This window comes from Hipposideros armiger, unplaced genomic scaffold (assembly GCF_001890085.2).
Source record: "Hipposideros armiger isolate ML-2016 unplaced genomic scaffold, ASM189008v1 scaffold_531, whole genome shotgun sequence".
Classification (NCBI taxonomy): domain Eukaryota; kingdom Metazoa; phylum Chordata; class Mammalia; order Chiroptera; family Hipposideridae; genus Hipposideros; species Hipposideros armiger.
This window is the reverse complement of record NW_017731881.1, coordinates 1047430-1063137: the sequence shown is the minus strand read 5'-3', so window position 1 is coordinate 1063137 and position 15708 is coordinate 1047430.

Genomic DNA, 15708 nt, shown 5'->3' with positions numbered 1-15708 from the left:
TACTGCCCTCCCACCCCCGATATCATGCTTATCTATTACAATTCCATTGATTCCATTCCCACTGTCTACTCCATGCAGTAATTCTTTAATGTTTTTTTTAACTTAACTAAACCATATTATCTTTTTTTTCCCTTCAGTTTTATTGAGAGATAATTGACATATAGCATTATATTAGTTTAAGGTGTACAACATAATGATTTGACATATTTATATGTTGCAAAGTGATCACCACACTAAATTCAGTTAACAGCCATCACCTCACATACTCGTAGTTACAATTTTTGTCTCCTGTTGAAAACTTGTAATATTTACTCACTTAGAAACTTTCAAATATACAGCACAGTCTTGTTAACTATAGTCACCATGATGTACATTTTATCCCCAGAACTTATAACTGGAAGCTTGTACCTTTTGACCACCTTTGCCCATTTCTCCCACTTCTCACCCACTGCCTGAAGTAGATTAAGTCAGAGATTTCCCACTAAGTTTAGAATTTTAACTCTTAGGTGAGACTATATATTAATTTTTGTTGAATTTCTACATGATGACTTTTATGACAAATAATGACTATTTTTGTTAGTTTTTAATCTGAATGGAAACAGAAAAATCACGAGCCTGCCCCAGGTTTCAGTGAGGGGCAGGGGAGAAATATATTCCTCTAAATAAGATTTTAAATGGAAAATGGGAAATAGGAATAAAAATGCATTATGGTTACCACCCGAAAGCTATAATTTTTCATAAGTGGTAGAAATTGCTTCCCTTAGATGAGGAAACCAGAGACTAATACACATGTCAGGTACCACATCTGCTCGCCTTACCATGATCCTACGTTACTGTTTTGGGGTTTGGGATTTGAAGGTAAAACTTCTCCACCAAGTTGATAGAGAAGAAACACAACTAAAGAAATAAAAATTATAGTAAATGATACTTTGTTCCCTTATTCCACTTTTAGATGTCTGTGCTTAAGTTTTTAAGTGTGCGATATACATAGAAATGTCCACCATTCCCATGTTGAAAACAATTTTTGCTTTCCAATATGACATTAACTTGACAGCCTGGAAGATAGTGATATTCCTCATAAGTAAAATTTTACCTTTCAAAGTGAAAAGAAAATTTATCCACTCAAACAGAATCTTTTTTTTGTTTGTTTTTGGCTTATTTTCTCTAAGGATGCTGCATGGTATTGTAGCAAAAATGAGGCTTCTGAAATTAAATAGTCCTTGGGTTGAATCCCACCTCTACCACCTTTTAACTGTCTGACTTGGAGGAAGCTATTTAATCCTTTAGAGCCGCGGTTCTCAACCTGTGGGTAACAACCCCCTTAGGGGTCGAACGACCCTTTCACAGGGGTCGTCTAAGACCATCGGAAAACGAAAAGATATTTACATTACGATTCATAACAGTATCAAAATTACAGTTATAGAGTAGCAACGAAAATAATTTTATTGTTGGGGGTCACCACAACATGAGGAACTGTATTAAGGGGCCGTGGCATTAGGAAGGGAAGATTGAGAACCGCTGCTTTAGAGACTCACCTTCCTCATGAATAAAAGTGAGATGGTATCCACTTCATTACATTTTAAATGGAATATTCCACCCTCCTGATTTTTTAATTATACAACCTATAGCTTCCTAGTTGATCTCTATCCCCCTCTCCCTTCCCCTTTGGCAACCATCAGCTTGTTCTAAATATCTATGGGTCTGTTTCTATTTTGTTTCATATATTCATTTGTTTTGTTTTTTTTAGATTCCATATATAAGTGAAATCATACAATATTTGTCTTTATCTGTCTGACTTATTTCACTTAGCATAATACCTGCTAGGTTCATCCATGTTGTTGCAAATGTTAAGATTTCATTCTTTCTATTGCTGATTAATACTCCATGGGGAGTGTGTGTGTGTGTGTGTGTGTGTGTGTGTGTGTGTGTGTGTGTGTATCCCATCCTCCTTATCCATTCAATTATCAATGAACACCTAGGTTGCTTCAATATCTCGGCTAACTACCCACCCTCCTGTGTTTTAAATGGGGATTAGATAGTATATTAATCAACCCATGTCTGAAAGGGAAAAAAGTATTTAACTGTTTGAAAAAATCACTTATAATCTTCAAGGCTTCTTATAATGTACTCCTATATGACATGGTGAATAGTTTTTCCTTTGAAGCTTGACACTGAGGCTCTGCGTGGCTTCCCATTAGGTCCACTGTGCTGAGCTCTGCTCCTGGGAGCACTGGAGGGTCACTTGTTTTCCTCAGAACTCCAAGTGGCCTGGTTGCAGCCAGAGACCTGCACTTGGGTTCCAAAGTCAGGCACGTTGGTGACTCCCCTGCTTCAGGTCAGCATTCAAAGGGTCGCATTGGTTTTGAAGATCTCCAAGCATTTTAGGTCCTGGGTTAAAAATACTAATTTCAAAAGTCAGCTGGTTTGCATTCCCAAGCTCTGAAGACACAACAATTTATTAAAGAGTGATGTGTGAACCTAGAGGCCAGCTTGCAGTGAGATTTTGAGAAGAAAAAAAATAGAGATCCTTTAAAAAGAGGATTATGGAATGAGTAGGTGCTAAAGACTGTGATGCTCTTGTCAGAACTCAGTGGGGAAGAGGTGGTGGATGAATGAAGCACCAAAACCAGGGGGATAGTCCTGTGTCTCTCTGACCCGACCTGGGCTGGAGGAGCAAGACCCAGCTCTGATTTGTCAGAAAGGGAGAATTCTAAGCATGAATCTGGAGACAACATCCAGTAAAAGGCAATAATGAGGCGTAAAGATCAGCTGATCAGCTGAGAAAGGGCAAAAGAACCCTGGAAGCAATGCTAGGTGAGCCATTTTGACACCTTCTGTCTGAAGGACTCAAAATTCTATAATACAACTAACTTGCTATGAACCCAAGGGCCTGTATTAATTGCATTTGAGCAGAAAACTCAGAACTTTCCAGTGTGCGTGTGAACACCTTGGTCAAGACACCTGAGGAAATGGGCTACATTCCCAATTGCATAGGGTTTAGTAGAACCAATAGTAAATCTAACATTCTGTATATGAGTGAGTCCAATAGTTCAGCATTGTCTGCCTGAGGACAGACCAAAGTGCTTCTCCAGTAACTCTAGATCCCACTGGATGAAAGTTGTCCCCATGACACTAACTCCCCGCATTCCAGGTTGGAAATGCTTGCTTGATGAGTGGGTCCCACAAAGACTGCAGCATCCAAGACTCTCAAGGGATAAAAATAAAAGATGCTTAGAGGCAAAAAACTGTTATCGCCATAAGATGAGCGGCTGAAATCAGAGGTGAGGCTGTGAGGATATTAGGGCCAAAGAGGTATATGATTCAGCCACAGCTAATGGTTTAATGGGATAGCAGACATTAGACAAGCATAAATACATTTTAAATTAACAATTGTAATAAAGATTAAAAAGGAAAATAAACGGGTTCTATGCGAAAGAGACTCGTGGAGAGGAAGACCTAATTTTGATGAAGCAGCTCGGAAAAAGACCTCTGAGAAACTGACCTACATTTTGAGAGCAGATTACAATCATGATAGAGGACCTCTCAGGGCTCTTTCAGTTTACAGGAGGGGCAAGGAGAACACCCATTTCCAGCTACGTGGATGAATATAGAAGGTATTTAATTGTGCCTGGGAGGATTGAATGAGGCCACTGACGCAAATTAGCCCCCCTCAATGCCTGTCATAGTGTCTGGAATTCTAGTATTATTCCATTTCCTTTAGTCCTGGATTACACTACAGAAAACACTGTTTATAAAACCAGTTGCACCTCTGTTAATTAATACAGCTCTTCTATGTGGAGGGAGGTGAGTTCCCATAAGATTCTCCTCCATTGCTATTCCTAGAGATAAGAAAGGTATTAACAGCTTATCCTATTTTATGACGAGAGGTAACTCAATGTCTTCTTCCCAGAAAATGAACTTCCCTCCATTTCTTCCCAACAAATTCATTCATGCCTTTAGTTTTGCCAAGCATCACAACAAATTTTCAATTGTTTTGCTCTGGGAAAGACCCAGTATATGAATTCCAAAGGCATTTCCCCCTCTTATTTGAAATATGGTTTTGATTCATTTGTACTCAACTCAAACTGTTGCTTAATGAAAGCCATTTGATGTCCAAGCCAAATTTTAAAGATTATTACATCATTTACTAAAAAGCTTTTAAGAAGAAATTATGTTCTGCCAAAAAGGAATAGAAGTGGACTTGTGATTAATAATAAGTTGTGTTCTGTAATCAATCAGGTGCTAGAATTTGGAAGAGTTAGTGAAAAAAAAAAGTACTAACTGCCCTTAATTAGTAGCTATAGGAAACTGGCAAACGTTTAAACTCAAAACAAATGGAAAAATATTCTTAACTAGTGGAAGAAGATGTGATTTCAGGGAAGCCAAAAGCTCGGTTTGAGATAAACATATTAGAGACAGAATTCAGTTTACAAGTGTTTAAAAAGAAATAAAACAGGTGAAAGACTTTAGTTCCAACCAACTGGCTTGCTTCTCGTGCCCTGAGGAAGAACAGATGGATGGAACAGTCTGAAGGTGCACCATGCACTAAGGAGAAAATAGACCTTGAAATAGATCACTTAGTCAGACCCCTTATTATTTTAACTACTACTCAGCATAGAATGGCACAACACGGATAATAAAGTATTATGTTCCCAAAGGCAGCTTCTTGAAAGGCTAGCTTGGCAGCTGTTCATTTCACCTGGAAACTTGAATTCAACATTGCAACAAATGGAGTCTGGCATAGAACTGTGAGAGGTCCCTCATTTATTAACATCAAGAGGCAAGCTTTAAAGGGACAGTTTTCCTTTCTGCTCATAATGCTGTAGCAAAGGTCAGAATCATTTGCAATCCCCAAAATGTGCAAATAAAGAACGGTGATTACACAGCAATGCAAGGTGAAGAACATTCTTCCTCGCATTGATTTGGTGAGCCTAAGAAAATCTGAAGAACAGGGACAATCACAAAATTTTCTTTTCATTGCTATTCTGCCCCAGGGTCGCAGTTTATCTTTTCCTCACCTGTCCCCAAACACGTTTCTAAATATCTCAGTAGTGATAGGACACTGATGCTGAAAATACAGAGGTGTCCTCTGAGATTGTGTTGGCCACAGTGATTTGTTAATAGTAATTATTAATTAGTTAAGCTACCTCAGCAATGATTTTTGCCAACATATAAGCCTCAAGAAAAGGTTTGTTATTTAAGGTTTAGATTTAGAGTTGCAACCTCCACTCTTTCTTAAATGCACACACAGAAATAAACCTTTAATTAAAGTGAAACGATCATAAATATGAGAAAGCATCTTAATTGTGAACAGATACATTGGGTTTAGATTTATTGGGCTTACAAAGCAGAGACCTCTGGGGATAGGATATCATTGAAATTATCCTTGGCACTTAAAGAGAAACAGCTGGGTTAGGAGTTAGTGATTGAAAACAAGCACAATCTTCTGGAATTCAAGCACGTGGATAGTATTTTTATGAGGTTGAGCTAAGGCAGGTATTAGGCTTAGATTGTATAAAGGGATCATATTTCTGGATATTCAAGGATTCTGAGGGGGCTCCAGATTGGCTGAAAGGAAATCCATGGATTCCTTGATTTCTTCTAAGCCCTAACTCCGCTTTTTTCCATTTTATTTTCATGCATTACTTCAATAATGTTCTTGGCCATACCATCAACTCCTTTGCTCTTGTGTCATTTCATCACACCACATGAGCAAAACCTCATTCCTCATGCAGCCCACTCCCGGCTTTCTCTCTGTCTTCACCCAAGTAGCCAAGCACCCCTTAGTGCACCTATTGGTATTATTATAAATTTGAGTTCACTAGCTTCAAAGGAATAGCAATCTTACTCAATTCTCTGTCCCCTGCTCTCTCAGTTCCTCACAATCTTGCCACTGAACTTCATATAAACACAAACACACACACACACACACACACACACTCACATTTTTGTGCCAATTCTATAAGAAGAAACTAACAATAGACAAACTTCCTAGGTTTGTTGGAAAAATTAAATGAATGGTTATATGAAACTCTTAAAACAATACCCAGCAAAGAAATACGAGCTATGGAAGTGTTACTTATGGTTATATACAGTTGCCAACTCTGTATTTGTATTTGGAGGTAGCTTAAAATCAACAGAGCAGGGCTGAATTTATGACATTCTTAAACAAACATTTCAGGACCACCAATTTCAATGAATTGCACCACCATTCATTCAATTTTATAAGCCAAAGCTAAGGAGACAGTCTTGACCTGACCCTTTCTTCTCTCTCATTCTGATACCAATCCATTCAGCAGCCAACAGTGTGGTAGGCAGTGTTTTGTGATGAACATTAGATGTCTCGCTCCCTCTCTTTCCCATATTGTAGTCATGTTTTCCTCCTTCCAGTTCTTTACACAGGCAAAACTTTGGCAAACAGTGCGTCTTCTCCCTATAATGCTGTTGCTCCACCTGCTCAGATCTAATCTTGATTAACTCTCCTCTTTATTTCCACTGAGACTTAATCTCTGTTCTCTCTATAGGTCAGGTAGCTTTTTTATATCTCCTCTTAGAAGTGCATTCCTTTTCTTCATAAGACTATTATCAGTTTTAACTAAGCATCTTGTGTTCTGATAATGTGATTATCTTCTGTCTAGAATGCGAGATCCATAGATTGGGAACAGTGTCTGGTTTTGCTCACCATTGTGTGCACAGAGCCTAGCACAGTTCCAAGTGCCCAGATGAAGATAAAAATATATTTTTCCAGTAAATGAAAGGACTATTTGGAATAAAAATGGAAAGCCTTGTAGACATCAGAGGAACCAGATGTCTTTTTCTACTCTATATTTCATAAAGTAAATTAAATACACAGTAGAAAAAAAAATAGACACTATCAGGGAAGCCAAAGTTGATTCTGTGTAAAGATCAACAAAATTGAAACATCTTTAGCTACACTGACCAAGACAAAAAAGAGAAGACTAAAGTGAGAAATGAAAGAGAGGACATTACTGCCAACCTTGCAAAAATCAGAAAGATTATAAGAAAATACTTACATTGTATGCCAATAAGTTAAATTATGTGGATGAAATTTTAAAGCTTCTAGAAATACACAGGTACTGGAATTGACTTAGGAAAAATAGAAAACTGGAATACCTCTAATAAGTAAAAAATAGAATTAATAATTTAGAAAACTTCACACACACACACACACACACACACACACACACACACACACAAGCCCAAGCCCAAATGGCCCTCAATGATGAATTCTAGCAAGCATTTAAAGAAGAAATAATACAAATCCTTTAAAAACTTGCAAAATATCGAAGGGGTTACTTACCAACTAATTCTACAAAACCATAATATAATTATTATGATACCAACCAAATAAAAAAATATAAAATAAAATAAAAAAATTTAAGCTACAGAACAATGCAGTGTACCCATTATGAATCTGGATTCAAAAATCTTGAACAAAATACTATCACTGATTCCAAAAACATATAAAAAGGATTACTCAGGTACAACTGGATATCATGATGTGAAAACATGAATTTGGACCCCCACCTCACACCATATAAAAATTACCTCAAATGGATCAAAGACTTATGGATCAGAGACAAAAGTCTTAGAAGAAAACATAGGTGTAAATCTTAATGATCCTGTATTAAGCAATTGTTTCTTCCTTCTTAGTTATGACACCTAAAGCACAAGCAACCAAAGAAAAAATAGATACATTGGACTTCATAAAAATTAAAAACTTTTGTGCTGCAAAGTGTACCATTAAGAAACTAATAAGACAACCCACAAAACAGGAGAAAATATTTTCAAATTATAATCTGACAAGAGACTTATAAACAAATATAAATAATTCTTAAGAGTCAACAACAAAAACATAATCCCAATTTAAAAATTAGCAAAGAATCTGAATAGATAATTCTCCAAAAAGAATATGCAGGATACCAGTAAATACATAAAAAGATGTTCAACATCATTAGTCATTAGAGAAATGCAAATCAAAACCACAATGGGATGCCACTTCATAGTGATTAGGACAGGTGAAGTAAAAAAGATGGATAATAAGAAGTGTTGCAAGAAGAGGGTAAACAGAACCCTTGTGTATTGCTAATGGGGATGAAGAGTGGAACAGTCACTGTGGAAAACAGGCTGTTCCTGAAAAAGTCAAACACAGTTTTTATATGGCCCAGCAATTTTGCTCCTAGGTGTATACTCAAGGGAAATGTAAACATATGTTCACAAAAATGTGTCCACAAATATTTATAGCAGCATTATTCATAATAGCCCCAAAATAGAAACAACCCAAGTGCCCATCCACTGAAAAATGGATAAGCAAAATGTTGTATATTCATTCAGCAAGATATTATTCATCCTTAAAAATAAATAAAGCGCTGATACAAGCTATGACATGGATGAACCTTGAAAATATGCTAAGTGAAAGAAGCTAATGACAAAACCCCCATATTGTATAATTCCACTTACATGAAATGTCCAGAATAGACAAGTACATAAGTGGAGAAAGTATATTTGGGGTGTCCTAGAGCTGGGAGGGTTATGGGAAAATGTACAGTGACTGCTAAGGAGTACATGCCTTTTTCTGGGGGTGATGAAAATTTTCTAAATTTGATCATGGGGATGGAGAACAACTAGGAGAAGCTAATAAAACTAAAGATTCATACATCTTAATGGGTGAATTATATGGCATGTAAATTATATCATGATACAGATAAATATGCATATGTATGTATTCAAGTGACATATTTGATTTCGAATGTTTTAGTAGTCACTTAAAAAAATTGTATTAAAAAAAATACTTAATGGTAAAAATTCGACCGATACCCTTCTAAGATAAGGAGCCAGGCAAGAATGTCTGCTATCACTACACATATTCAAGATAGTGAAGTTTCTAGCCAGCATGAGAATCAGAAATTAAGTCATCTAGATTGGAAAAGAAAAAGTAAAACTTTCTGTAATCACATATGTCATAATTGTCTATAGAGAAAATCTCATGGAATCTACAGAAAAGCTACTCAGCACCAATATGTAAGTTTAGAAAAATTTCAACGTACAGCATCAATATATAAAACAAATGTATTTATAAATACTAGTAACAAATAATTAGACATTGAAGTAAAAAATACCACTTAAAATAACAGCAAAAATATAAAAAATTAGGGATAATTCTGATAGAACATGTGCAAGACCTGTTCACTGTAAACTACAAAAACATTTATGAGAGGAATTAAAGATCTAAACAAGTTCAGAGGCATACCACATTTGTGAATCGGAAGTCTTAATACCACTCACAGTTACTTCTTCCACACTGATAATATAGATTAAATGCAATGAATTCAAAATCCTAGCAGGTATCTTATAAAAATTGACAACTTCAAAAATAAAGAACACTTTTGGAGCACTTACACTACTTATTATATAGCTATAGCATCAAAGCAATTTGGTATATTGGCATAAAGATAGACAAATAGATCAATGTAACAGAATAGAAAATGCAGAAATTGCTTGCCAGGAACTGAGGGTCTCAGTGTCATACTCCTGAGGACCAGCATCTTTATTCAGCAATGATAAATGGAGACTTAGAATGGAAACGGTAAGGCTGAGTCTACGCTTATCTTAGGCATGCCCAGGAAATTACTAATATTGCCAATTCAAGCTTTTAGATTTGTTAGGTTTTCATGGCCCATTAAGTGCCACATTTTTGAATTGTTGCTATTTTTGTTGATTTTGCTCTATAAAATGATCCCCAAGGTTAGAGCTGAAGTGTTGTCTAGTGTTACTAAGTGCAGGAAGGCTGTGATGTGCCTGAAAGAGATACACAGGTATTAGGTAACCGTCATTCAAGCCTAAGTTATAGTGCTGTTGGTCTTATGTTCAATGTTAATGATTCAGCAATATCTATTAAATAAGGTGTCTTTAAACAGAAACACATATGTGTTGATCAGGCAATAAGAATGTTGGGATGAGAGGCTTCCAAGAACCTAATCCTGTATTTCCCCCAGGAGCAATGATTCAGTGTTTGCTAAACAACTTCATAAAATGGAACCAATGAGAAAGAGAAAAATCTGCATGTGTGTAAACATACACACATGTGCATCTATGTAGTTTATTTTAAATGCACACACAACATACATATCTATATACTCACCATATAGAGTGACCTTATTTTTCCAATCCCTGAATCAGGTTACATGCTGTAAATTACATTTATATGTTTATGAGAGACAATAGAACCTCCTTGAAATTGGAATTGCCCCAGGAAATCTGGCCCTCAGGAACATTATTCATTGATACCAGTCCTGACAGAGGGAGCAGTGGACAATTACTAGAGAAAGCATGGGAGATGGGGGGATCTGCCTCTTTGCTATAGCTTCAGTGTTCTGGCCAAAGGATATTTTTCAGTGCCTGAGCAAAGGGAATTAGAAAAAGACGAGGAATAACTATCAAGAAAAAAAATTAATTAATTAAAACCTCTGAGTGCTATTAAATCCCCTGCCTCCAAAAATCAGGATATTTTTACATCCTTCTCATTATTTTTAGTCTTTGTTCTTGCCCTTATGGGCCTCTGCTTTCCATCTTCCGATGAATTTAATTGAATTCCTTGGGCTAAAAAGCGAAAGTCAAGAAAGATATCATATATAGAGAGAGAGATGTCTCAAATCAAATGAAAAGGAGACATAGAGGGAACTAAAAATGAAATACAGTCAAGAAATATGTAGCTCAGACTTTGGCCAAAAAACTAGAAAAGAGAGTCTATTTTGAAAGCTGAAGTTCTGTGGTTTTCCTTCTCTTCAGTGGAGGATACTGACCAAATTTCTATTTTTATTCAAAACTGGTCTTTAGTATTTGATACTGTATTCCCAAAATAACTACCTCTTTGTGAATAGATGTGTATCTATACAAAATGATTAATCCTTAAAGTAAGCAGTTCAATGTGGAAATCACGTGCATATTTTTCGGGGTGGTCTCTAATCCTTTATTTAATTTGTCAAAACTTGGTACCGTTCCAGAGCTATACTATGGATTGTAGGTGAGTTTTTACCTGTAAACATGACTGCCAAAAGAGTGCCCTAAATTTATCCCACATCTCTTTGCAGAATGAGGAAAACCATCTATCTCTTTAAATCTATATACAGGGATTTGATTTTAATTTCAACTGCCAAGAGCATTGTTGAAATTGCAATCCTGCAGTACAGCCGTTCTCAGCTACATTAACTGACAAGAACAAAAGTGCGCTCACTGTGCATAGATACTACTGGTCCCATGACAAGCTCTGCATACTAACAGGGGTGCCTCTGCCTTTGAAGAAATAAGAGGACCCATGATAAATGATGTTCATCAGGAGACTGGCAGCTCTTCTGCTACACTTGCCTGCTGCGTTACACAGGGTGGAGAGATGTGTAGCAAACTAGGAACACACACAACCTCTCCTCTCCCCATAACATGTTCTCCTTCATTCTTTCATTCCCTCTCTTGTAGCAATTGACTTTGTCCTATATCCAAGGCTCTTTTAAAGTTAATGATCTTAGACTCTTAAAATAGTCTTTAAGCATATGAAAGGTCATTATGTAGAGAATGATAGCCAGCTGTTGCCCTTTTCACGTAAACACAGAACCTGGGCTGCCACCAGTCAGTCCAGAAGGACCAAAGAAACGCTTCTTGATCATGAAGGTGACGACGATGATGGTCATGATGATCCAGTAGCATCAGGCGTAGAGAAGACCTGGACTGCAATCTGAGCAAACGTGTCTTGATAAAAGGAATGTCCTCACATTGACAATTCTGAATCTAGTTGCTGATTCAAATTCTACTCTGCATTTATTATAACAAGAATTGGCTGAGTATCAACTATGAGACCAATGCTGTGATTGAACCCAAGGAGTGTGTAACATTATGGGTCAAACCCCTGTCTCTGTCAAGTTGATTTACAACTTGTTTGAAAAGAAGGACTTCCATATGTGAAATTGTTAAGCAGTGTTTAAAGATAACACGTAATTACTGTCCTGACTATTTATGAGTTCATGCAGTTTGATTCCTTAAGAGAGTCCTCATGAAGGAGGTGAGGCTTCAACTAGGCCTTGAAAATAGATAGGATTAGGAAGTAACTTAAAGATATGTGTTCATTCTGTAAATATTTACTGTATACCTAATGATGTTCTAGTATTGCCACAATCATAGAGTGATACAGCTAAGAGGCATGTTTGAGATTATAAAGGATATTTTCATTACTCAAATGAGGAAATGGCATCTAACCCTTATCCTCTCTGGGTAGGCAACCATAGGAAATTAGTGATAGAACCAGCAACGGAATCAATTTCTACTTTAGCTCAATATTTCTGTGTGAAAAATATATCACTTCTCCAGCCTTCATTGTCCAGTTAGGAAACTAAGACATACATAAGAAATGACCTGAGAATAACTACAAAGTATCATATGAGCATCATTATGATAAAATAAGGGGGGAAAAATACCCTTCATCCACCAAAATCATCACCCTGAAGACAAAACAAAACAGGAAACATTTCCATTGTTAAGAAATTAATGAAGCAAATATTTTTAGAAGATATTTTTCTTCTAAAAAATAATACTATAATACGATGGTTTGCCAAACATTTTCTATGTTTAATTAATCCTTTTTTAATGTATTTTTTTTGTAAATGTATTCTCTTTAGCAAAATGTCTACAACTAATCTTCAGTTTAGTGTGGTTGTCTAGTTTGTGTATTAGCTACAGTTGTTAAATTCCAAGTTACTTTATCCTAATTTCCAGGTATCAATAAATCTGAGATTATACTTTGAAACACCTTTTTCTCTTTCCCTTCTTCCCAATAGAGCAAAAAGAAGCTAAGTATGCATGAGGCACTTATTGAGAGGATACATTCACAGAGGTTAAAGCTTAGTCTCTGAGTCAGGCTGTTTTGGCATCAAATTCCAGTCTTGGGACTTGCGCAACTGTGGACAAATTAATCTCTATAGGCCTCGAATCCCTTGTCTTCCATAAAATAGAAAATATTGTAAGTAAAATAGAAAATAGAAAAAACCTAATTCAAGAGATAATTGTAAATATGAAAGTAGTTAAGGCATGCAAAATAATGATGTCTGGCATATAGCATGTTCTCAATACATGATAAGTAAATGTTAGTTATTAAGTACCTTGAAGATGCAGATGAGTGATGGTTATGTTTGGCTACTAAATTGGTGTCAAGATTGCTGAGCAGGTCATTGTAGTCACACTTATGACAAAAGGTTATCTATCAATTGTGCATGAAGTTGTAAATGCATCCAATTGACCATGCAACTGTCAGGAAAAGAAAGATGAGTAGGAGGCTATCAAGGACTGCTCTAGCTTGAGTGATGGTGAATTACACCTAACGCACTTAGGGAGACTCATCAGATTTTATCTCTGATTTTGAAACAATTAAGGTTCAAAATGAAAATCTTAGAAAACACAAATATAAAAAATATTCAAATTTTCTGTAACACTGCCATTTGAATCAATAAGTTTGATGAATTTCTTTTCAGATTTTCATGTATTTATGAAAATTTTATGTATATAACTTTGTGCATTTATATAATTTATGAAATTTACATTTCAAAGCAAAATTAGAGTCCAACCACATAAACATTTTATATTCTGCTTTTACCACATTATATATTTTCTAAGACATTAGGTAATATTAAAAAATTTTATGACATAATATTCCATTGAATAATTTTCATATTGCCATTTTATTTATTTATTTATTTTTAAGATTTTATTGGAGAATTGGGAGAGGGGAACAGCGTCAGGGAATTGGGGAAGGGAAACAGACAAGTTGCTATCCTTTTTGTTCTTCAGTCTAGTTGTGGAGGACGTCGCTTCACTGGCCCATGTTGGTATTATCATTGCGCTCTTCCTGGGTGAGACAGTTCGGTTGCTGGCCACTGGATGGCCACTCACCACAGCTTATGGCAGCTCATGCTGGCTGCCGGCCACTCGCAGTAGCTTACGGCAGCCCACTGCAGCCCTACTGTAGCCTATGCCGGCGCCAGTGACTCACGCTGCCCAGCTCCAGGTCAAGCTATTGTTCACCATCTTAGCTGTAGAGGGCGCAGCGTCACTGGCCCTAGTGTGGGATCCGAACCGGGGCCCTGCTGCTCAGAGCTGGTGTCCCAAGCCAACTCTTAACCAATGCGAGACTCGGCCAGCCCCATATTCCATTTTTAGACAGTCATTAGAAATGATTGTCTATAAATAATGCTAAAATGAACATCCTTGGAAAGAAACCTTTGTGACAATTCCCTTAGGATAAAGGCTTTGAAATGGTTTTACTATAGGAAAGAAAACTACTTTTTAAAGCTCCATATACATACAGGTAAACTTCCCTCCAGAAAGCTTAGTACAATTTGCACTCAGTACAGTGTAAAGAAGTGTTTGTTCAACACCCAACTCAGTGCCCTTCTCAGCACAAGTCATTCACCATAGCTTTAACATTTGCTGGTCATTACTAAGCACTTACGATGTCACAAGTTCTGTTCTATTTTATAGATGCTCTATTTTCAAATCTGCTAAATACCTCTGTATGATATATTATTACTATCCCCATTTTACATATTTAAATACTGTGACAAACAGATTAAATTAAATGTCCAAAGTTACTCATTAGGAAATGAAGTAGGGACTCAAACCTAGGCAGTATGATTTCAAAGGTCATGCTTTAACCGCAATGTAGTAGTATTTTCCCATAGCATTCATCAATATTATTTTTTAAAATACTTCCCAATTTGCAATTCGAAAGGACAAAAAAAAAGCTATTGTTTCATTTTCCAAACTTTCATTAGTAAATTTAATGTTTTTAATGTTTATTTGTAATATGTTTATATATATATGGAGTTGTGAAACTGTAACTAAGCCAAAAATGATACAAAAAAGAGCATATATACACTGATTCAGGACTTTTTACTTTTTTTTTTTTAGTGTGAATTTTCTATTCCTGTTTATCACTATAAAATACTCTCCTCTTAAGGTTAGATTGTAAAATTAGATTCTGATTGAGTCTCTTTTTGGAGTAATAACTGGATTTTCAAGATAGTGACACAATTTATTCATTTGCATGAATTTTGGGGAGATTTTCTAATTGCAGTCTCTGGTGAGCTTGGGACTCCCTCCCTGCCAATGTGCATTGCATTTTATAGGTCCTTTTAGAGGTTACTTTGGTTCATAATTGATGGATTTCCTGAAAGCAAAAGTCATGGGAGATTTATTGAGTGTGAAATGGTGAATACTGAAAACATTTTAAGTATTGATATAAAAATAGATCTCCTAGCTGGCTACCTTTTTGTTCCACTGTTTCTGGAATGAATACATTAGTTTAAACTTTTTAAGCATAACAGATGTGAAAGTGCTAGTGTTTGGATTGGTAATAGACTATTTGCTGCCAGATTTGCTGGTAGCCTTTCTATATTCTTGAAATACTAGAGACATTTATAGCACTAGTGATATTTCCAAATGCTTTAATACATATAGTACACTCACATAATTATTTGCAATTGCAAAAATACTCCTTAACTAGGAGAAATTGCTGCACTTCATGGTATATGAGGAGTACCTGCTTATTTAAGGGCAACAGAGAAGAGGATGGGCATGAGGCTGGGGTGCTGCAGAAAGAGAAAGGAAGTCATTAGCCAACTGCCTTTTGCAATCAAAAAAAAAAAA